This window comes from Mastomys coucha, unplaced genomic scaffold, assembly GCF_008632895.1.
Source record: "Mastomys coucha isolate ucsf_1 unplaced genomic scaffold, UCSF_Mcou_1 pScaffold23, whole genome shotgun sequence".
NCBI lineage: Eukaryota > Metazoa > Chordata > Mammalia > Rodentia > Muridae > Mastomys > Mastomys coucha.
This window is the reverse complement of record NW_022196906.1, coordinates 20,661,862-20,670,865: the sequence shown is the minus strand read 5'-3', so window position 1 is coordinate 20,670,865 and position 9,004 is coordinate 20,661,862.

Below are 9,004 nucleotides of genomic sequence, written 5' to 3'. Positions count from 1 at the left end.
ACACACACACAGACACACACACACACACACACACACACACACACACACACTCTTGCACATACAGAAATCTAAATAAAACAAGAAAACCAGAAGCCATGATATCTACTTAATGCACTGACTCAATATTAAGAGACAAAGATCCTCCCAAGATGCTTTTGGCCATCTACTGCTGGGTATAGCGCTTGCCTTAAGTGGTTTGTTTCCCCATTGAGGCTCCCTTACAGAAGGCTTTTTTTTTTTCATTTGCAAGTGGTTATCAATTGGAGATAGCTTCTGGGCATATGTCCACTTCTGCTTTTAGCTCTAGGACCCCATCTGGTGAACACCAGTGTGGGGCCTATGCATGCTGTCACAGTTGTCATGAGATCATAGGCTCATGAGTCCTGCTGGGTCTAGAAGGCCTTGTTTCCCTGGTGTCGACGATTCCCTCTGGCTCTTAATGTTCTTTGAGTCTTCTCTTCCACAAAGTTCCCTGAGCCCTGAGGGGAGGGATTTAATGCAAATATCCCATTTTGGAATGAGTATACTAAGATCTCTCATACTCTGCATATTGTCTAGCTGAGAGTTTCTATATTTGTTCCCATCTTTTGCAAGAGGAAGCTTCTCTGATGATGGCTGAGCAAGGAACTGATATATAAATGTAGCAGAATGTCATCAGGAGTAACTTTATTGCTATGTTCCTTTAGCAAAACAGTCATATTTAGTTTTCTCCTAACTCCCTGGCCTATCTTGTCTTAGATTCTTGGACACTCAAGCAGCATTGACAATGGCTTCTTTCTCATGGAATAAGCCTTAACTCAAATCAGATATTTGGTCACTCCCACAAGCTTTAGCCACCATTACACTGGCATGTCTTGCAGTTAGGTTGCTGTTGTAGATCACAGGGTATGTAGCTGGGTCAGTGTTTATTTCTCCTTTAGTAGCATGCAGACTTCCTTCCTATACTGTGAACTGGTCAGTAGGGGCAAAGGTTTCCACCAGCTTGACTTCTCTGTGTTCAGTGAATTGTGTAGATGTTGTCTCCAGAGATAAGGCCTTACCATCAGTTTGTGAAGAGATTTCAATAACCTGGGCAATAGCTTGGTTATTTGGAGGTTCCCATGAGACCCCTTTGGCTATAAACTTGATTAGATGTAACCCATTCCTGGTATTGGAAGCTTCATTTTATGCTGAAAGATGTCCAGTTTGGGATATATTTACCCTATTATTTGAAAATTTCTTTTAGATAGTCTTTATAAATGTATATATTTTAGGAAGCTTCCACTTTTTTAGTTTTTGATATGACCACTCAAATGTCCCTTGCTTTTAGCTCTCCCTCTAGATATTCCCTCCTCCATTCCCTTCTTTCCTTCCCTTCCTTATTTGTTCCTCCAATTCCACACCCAGGCCCCAAATTCATCCATAACTATCTATTCTATTTCCCCCTTCCTAGAGAGACCCATCCCTCCCTCATGGTCTCTTACTCTTTACCTAACTTCTGTGTAGTTCTTCAGATTATTGCTCTCTTATCAATGACTTAACAGATAAGACCCACATAGAAGCCAAAATGTACCATATTTCTTTCTGGGTTTCAGTTACTCCACTCAGGGTGATTTTTTTTCATTTACCTATGAATTCCACTTATTTAATTTTTAATAGCTGAGTATTATTATGAAAATACAGCACATTTTTCTTATTCACATATTCATTCATTGACAAATATGTAGGATATTTCCAATTTCTGGCTATTATGAGTAGAACAGCAATGGACATGCTTGCACAAGTGTCTTTATAGTAGGATGAAGGATCATTTGGTATATGCCCAGGAATGATAAGTGCAATTGGATCTTGAGGTAGATGGATTCACATCTTTATGGGGAACCACCACACTGATTCCCATGGTGGCTGTATAAATTTTTCACTCCTTCTAGCAATGGATGAGTATTCCCCTTATCCACATTCATGCTGACATCAAGCCTTGTTAGACTGAACCACTATTGAATTCTTGTTGTTTTTTTTTTGTCATGAGTCAACTATTATTAGACTACCTGTACCATACTCTATAAGCCAGTATAATAAACCCCCCTTTGTAATATATATTTGATTTTCTTCTAAGTCCTTGGGTGTTTTAGTCTTAGGTTTTGCAGCCAGCACACTACACACATGTACATGTAAAAATTTTCCCTAAACACCCACAACTGGATGGCTCACAAAGAAAAGAGTTCTGTCTAGCTCAAAGTATTAGCAAATAAAGTGGTTTTAAAAGGCTTGGTAGTATTAATTTTAGTGAGGGTTTCCTTGGTTGCTTTTCATGTCAGGTTATATCACAGTTTATATGAAAACAAGATCACATGGTGACAAGGAGAGCCAGAGAGTATGATTAGTTAGGCTAGCTACTTTGTAAAAACTCACTTCCTCTTATGATAACTTTCAAGGGCAGTGTCTTTCTCAAGGACCGCAGGGGTCCTTTCAGTATTCAGGACCATGCTACCAACACATGAGCCTTAGAGGACAAACCAAAACAAAAGGAAAGCATAGCAGGATGCTAAGTAAAAGTTGTGCTGTGATATTTAAGATAATGACAAGAAATATGCCTGTCCATGTTCAGCAGGAATGTTATTTGCTTCATGTTTTTGAAGACTTATTTTATTTTCTGTGCATGAGTGTTTGGCCTGTATGTATGTATGTGTGTCTATGCCATATAATGGCAGAAGTCAGAGGAAGGCCTCAGATCCCTCAGAACTTGAGTTATAGCTGGCTGTGAGCTACTTTGTAGGTATTAGGTATGAAACCTGTGTCCTTTGTAAGAGCAACAAGGCTCTAGACCATGGGCCTATTTCTACAGCCAGTTTCATATATTTTTGATACAAGGTCAGTTTAATGCATACAAAGGGAATCTACAAACATGAGGGATGAGTACTTCTAACTCATCGTACAATGAGAGCATCATGTCAATATTCAACCAGGTAAATGTATTACAAGAAATTACTACAGGTCTGTACATCACAAAAATACACATGTAAAAATTCTCAAAAAGATTAATGAATTTAATACAGCAATATATAAGAAAGATATATACCATGACCAATTTGAACATATTTCATACATGCAAGACTGGTTCAACATGTGACAAAAATGAATGCAATTCACCATGTCAGTGCTAAGGAAGAAAATTCATGTGATTATGTTAATATTCAAGCAAAAGAATTTAACAAAATCTAATATCTCATCATGATAAAATCTTCAGCATATAAAAAATAAAAAGTTCCTAAACAGAGTCAAGAACACTACACAAAACCCACAGTCAACATTGTATGTAATGATGAGAAATTTGAAGTTTTTCTACTAATACCAGGGCAGAAGCAATATGTCTCTCCCATTACTGCTTTTCAAGGTACACTGGAACCAACAGATCTCTAATTGGACTTAAGATCTGCTCAACAAGCAGGAAACCATGTTTGGTACTGGAAACTTAGCTAACTAATCACTGATAATGAAATCATAATTATTGGAAGATAATTTACAACCACTAATTTACTACACCAGTATAATCCTTAACAACAATTTATAAAGATTTGTCCTTATATAGAGAGAAAACTGTAGTCATCATTTCTCATCAAGAAATCTTCTCTTAGCAAGAGAAGACTGCAAAAATCTACAACCAACCAATATGCAGAGTTATGGAGTGAAGTCCCAGTAATACAGCTACAGAACACCAAGAACCTAAGGCTCAGGGAAAATCAAAGAAGAGGGATGCAAAGATTGTAATAGCCAGAGGTTCAGAGATTTTCCTAAGAGATTGTGTCTCCTAGTAACATCAGAAGCTGCACTTGTAAAACCCACCAACATGGCCAACTAAATGTGAGCTGAATAATGAGAAGACAATTATTCCAAACTCTATGAGGAGAATCCCACAAGGCTTCAACCCTACACAAAGAATGTCAGGCAATAGAGTAAATCTGAGATGGGAGAGATGGCTTTCCATAGGGAAGATGACATCAACTGGTTTTCTAGTGCCAATGAGTTTGCTCTGAAAACAGATACAAGCAACATTATATAACTCAACAGGTTTATTTGAGGATATGTATGTAAATCCAAATACTTACATGCCTGCAATAACAATGTGGAAAGGTTTGGAGGGGGAAAAAGAAAGAAGAAATATAATTAAAAGTTAAATCTCAAAAATAACAATAAATTGCATTAGAAATCTCAATGCAATTAAACCAGAAAAGCATATAGAAATCATATACATTTGTAAGAAGTGATACTTCATCCTTAGTTAACATCATTACTTATGTAGAAAATTACAAGGAATCAATAACCACAAAGTCCTGAAACTAAGAAATGGTTACAGCAAGTTTACAAGATAGCAGGTTAACACAAGAAATCTAAACACATCTTTATGTAAAAGTGAAGAGTGACTGGAGTTCTCAATAAGAACTGCAATGTCATTTGCATGGCACCAGAAATGAGCAGTTAGGAAAGAAATCAATCAAAACATATGGGAAATCTGTGTGAGAAAAACTACAAGAATCTCATGAAAGAATTAAAAGATATAAATAAGTACATATGCCACACTCATAGATAGAAATATCTGATATCATTAAGATGTCAGCTCATTTCTATCTGGTGTATAGTCTTACTTTCAATGCCAACCACAGGTCCAGCAAATAATAACATTACTGCCTGTTTTGCTTGTTTTGTTTTGTTTTGTTTTGTTTTTTGATATTTAATTCTGATAAAGGGTCTTCCTATGTAGCCCTGGACAGTCTGGAATTTGAAGTGGAGGTTTCTGGTTTCTTTGGAAACTCAGTTGTGTCATGTGATGTTTGTCTGGAAGCGTTCTTGTGAGAGGATGTTTTGCTAAAGCAGAGGCTTGAGAGGGTGTGATGATTGGAAAGAGTGTAAGTAGAATCCCATAGACAGTGAAAGGATGCTCTTGCATTGCTATGCCTTTTTAACACTTGGATGGAATTCTCTAGCCATGTGGCACTTCACTGGTCTTCGCTAGTCATGAAACTCTTCTTTGCTGGTCTTTGCTGGTCTTCATTTCATAGAGAGAAATGTGTCAAAGAACTTCTCCTGGTATTCTGGCTCATTCTTGCCACTTCCTTTGATTTGTGCAGATTCAGCAGAGCTTTGTGGTTTCTGCTGCATCAAGCCACTGCTACTGATTCCTGTTTGATGTTTGCTGTTAGTCTGGACTGCTGATATCCTGACAACAAAGATTGGAATTGCCCCAAAGAACTACTTCTAAACAGGTCCAAAACTCCCCTTTCCTATAAACTTTCTTTTCCACCTATCCCTAGTTGGTGGGCTAGAAGAGAGGTTGAAGCATTCTAGAATATAAGTAAAGTAGGTTTAGAGAAAAATCCAAGCCTACAGGAATTTACTACACAGATGAGGCTGGTTTTAAATTTATGAAGATCTGCCTGTCTCTATGTCTGAGTGCTAGGATTAAATGAGTGCAGCAACAAGCCTGGCAACACTATCTGATTTTAAAATGCACACTGTCAAGCTGACAAGAGTAGATCAGTGAATCAATACATTAGGATGGAAAGTCCGGCTATAGATCTACACAAACAGTAGGAAAGTCTTTCTTAAGAGTAAAGGCAACAGAATGCAGAATGATACCTTTTGCAACAGGAAATGCTAGAACACATGAACATTCATAAACAAATATAGAATATCTTCTTTATTCACAAAAATGAACTAAAAATCAATAATTTGAATTCACACTGAAAGGCTATAAAGAGTGTGAAACACAGACGATAGCTGCCTACAATGCCAAAGCATAATCCACGCAGGAACGTACTAGCAGATCCACCATGGCGCACAGGAACGTACTAGCAGATCCACCACGGTGCACAGGAACGTACTAGCAGATCCACCACGGTGCACAGGAACGTACTAGCAAATCCACCACGGTGCACAGGAACGTACTAGCAAATCCACCACGGCGCACAGGAACGTACTAGCAAATCCACCACGGTGCACATCAAAACAATTCTACTCTGTACAACACACCATTAGACTAATGAACACAGAAGGCAGAGGCTGGCAGAAAATCTCTGCAAAACTCTTATCAGACTCAGGGCTTACGTCTGAAATGGATGAAAACTCTTGTCAATAATGAGAAACAAACAACCTAAACATAGCATGCACAGGAAACTAGAACAGACGATTCACCAACAAAGTATGTGCACAGATGAAGCTAAGATGGATTCTAGATACCACCCATCATCACAGGATGATGCCAGCAGAATAGAGCCACATGATAGCTCACTAACAAGAATGTAAAATCCACAATAGTGGCCAATGCTGACAAGATGTGGAGCAGCCAGCATGCTCCTTTGCTGCTGATGGAGGCACTGGTATAGCTACTTTGAAAGATAGTTTGATCGTTTTGTTCAAAACCAAACACATATTTATGAACTGGCAAGCACGTCTTCAATATTCAACCCAAAAGAGTTGAGAACTCTGTCAGCAAAAGTCCTGTGCATGATTTCAGTGGAAGCTTTATTCATAATCAAGTGAAGTTGGAAACAACTGATTTGTTCTTCAACAAGGAAATGAATAAATTGTAGTATTCAAAATGTTATTCAGTGATTTAACTTTAAAAAGAACTATCAAGTCACAAAAAGATAAGGAAGGAATTTTGCCAAATAAGAGAAAAGGCCATAGCAGATGTAATTCTACCTATAGAACATTCCAGAAAAGACAGATTAGTAGCAGAGACATACAATTATTCTCATTGCTATTTCATAACTGCAATTTTGCTGATCTTAGGAATTGTAATGCAATATATGAGATGCAGGGTATCTGATATGTGGCCCTATACAGATCATGATCAGAGGTTGAGAAGCCCTGTATCTAAGCCATACAACACCAGCAGTAAGCCCCTTTCTGAACTATGGAGTTTTGGCAAATAATAACATATCAGTATGGACCTGCTGGTTATGATGAGAGGAAGACGAAATATTCCTAATCAAGAAGACTTATAGGACATAAATAAGACATTTGCATAAAACTCGATTTTTAGGCACCCCCAAAGGCACATTAATTAAAAAGGGAGTAAGACAGAACATTTATTAAAAACAAAAACAAAAACATAACAACAGGCTGGATAGTCTGCTTGCTTGGTGCTGTTCCAGAGGACTGTGGTTTCCTTTGCAGCACTCATATAGGGTAGCTCACATAAGGTTACAACTTCAGCTTCAGGGAATCTGACACCCTTTACTGGTCTCCGTGGACACCCATAGGCACATGTGCAGATGGACACACATATACATAAGTAAATTAGAATAAATCTTTAAACAAAAGAAACTAGAACAGTAAAATACTTTGTATTATTTTCTTTGTTGCTTTGCTCAAACTCTAGACAGAATCAGGTCATGGGAGGGATTATTTGGGTTGACAAGAGTTTATTTGGATTCACAATGTAAGTGTGCTACCATGGCGGATGCAGCAGGAGAGTAAGGCAGCTCAGCTGGTCACATTGTGTTCAGGGACCCACACCAGAGAGCGATTGATGCTTGTACTGATCTGCTTCTTCCATGCAGGGACTCTAGTCTATGCAATGGTCCCTCTCACAATTACAGCTATTCTTCCCTCCTCATCCCAATCTAGCACCTGTGGCATGTTTCCATAGTGATTCTACATCCCACCTGGTTGGTAAGAATGGCCCCTCTCCCCTCTGTATGCTCTCCTCCTCTACATGCTGCCTGACAGCAGACCCTCCCAGTTGCTGGAGTGAACCATTCATGCCCAAGTTCAGGGCGGAGGGAGGATGCCTGGGTTGCCCTGATAGATGGTAAGAGGTGAGCACCCCTAGTAGGTTACTGGCACTAAGACTGGGGATTGAAAATTGTAGTCTTGTGTTTCCGGTTGGAGAGGAGTTTTTATTGATTTGGAATTGATATTTATGATGTGTAGTCCTAAGGAGGCAGGAGTCCTAGGTCATAGGTTTCCATTTTGAAAACAAAACCAAACAAAACCAAACAAACCACAACTACACTCAACATTTCTGCTTTAAATGCTTCCAGCACTAGAGACAAAGTCTGCAGAATCACTTTTACTGTGGTTCAATGTCCACCATTACGTCCTCTTCCATTCTCTGCTTTTTTCTTTCCTTAAAAGATGGATTTGCAGCTTACTCATCCACATGAAGCACCCTGTGATCTATTCTGTGCACCTAATTTTGTGTTCAGTAGTTCATGATCTGGAGTCATTTCCTGTGCTTTGGCTTGAAACTCTTATCAACAGAAACGCTTCCAGGGGGAAACCCCAGAATACCCATCACAGATGCTGTGCCCTGCCTGTCTAGCTACAGATCATATTAATCCCTATTTTAGCTTCCAGCTGTTCTGCATTAACCAGAGACTCTAACTCAGTTCCCGGCATCATTCTGCCTGGAGAGACTGAACATGTGAAGTTGATAAGACAGATTTAGCAAGCCTTCAGGCCACTGTGCAGCTTAAAAGTTTTAGAGATCAATAGAAATTGTCAGACATTTGTGATGGGTTGGTGCATATAAAAGTAATATTGATCCCCAAAGCGATACTTTCCTGTCTTGTTACTAGTTCATAGTGGACCATGTTTAATCCAAACAAATGAGGCCTCTGAGACTACTTCCTGCCACTTCCTTCTCTTATAGATGAAGGAACCCATAGCCTTTGAAGGGCTGTCTTCAGTATCATACAGAACAAATAGAGACCATGATTAGGTCTTAGACCTCTGAATTATAATCTCCTATCCCTTAGGGCCCTCAGTGCACTGCAGTGTCTTGGGGGCGGGGGTGTGTGCTGAGGAAAGACCAGAATTTAGCTAATGGGTCAAGTTATGGGTCGCCATTTGATGTAGTTAGCTGTTCCCAGGCCAAGGATGAGTGACTATGAAGAAAGATGTAGTATAACTTATGTCGTCATAGTAAGCTAATACAGAGTGGGAGTTGTGGTAGAGTGTAGCCCGCGTGGTCCTCTCGCCGGGAAGAAGACACGCGGACACTCTAGGTTCCTTCTGCAGC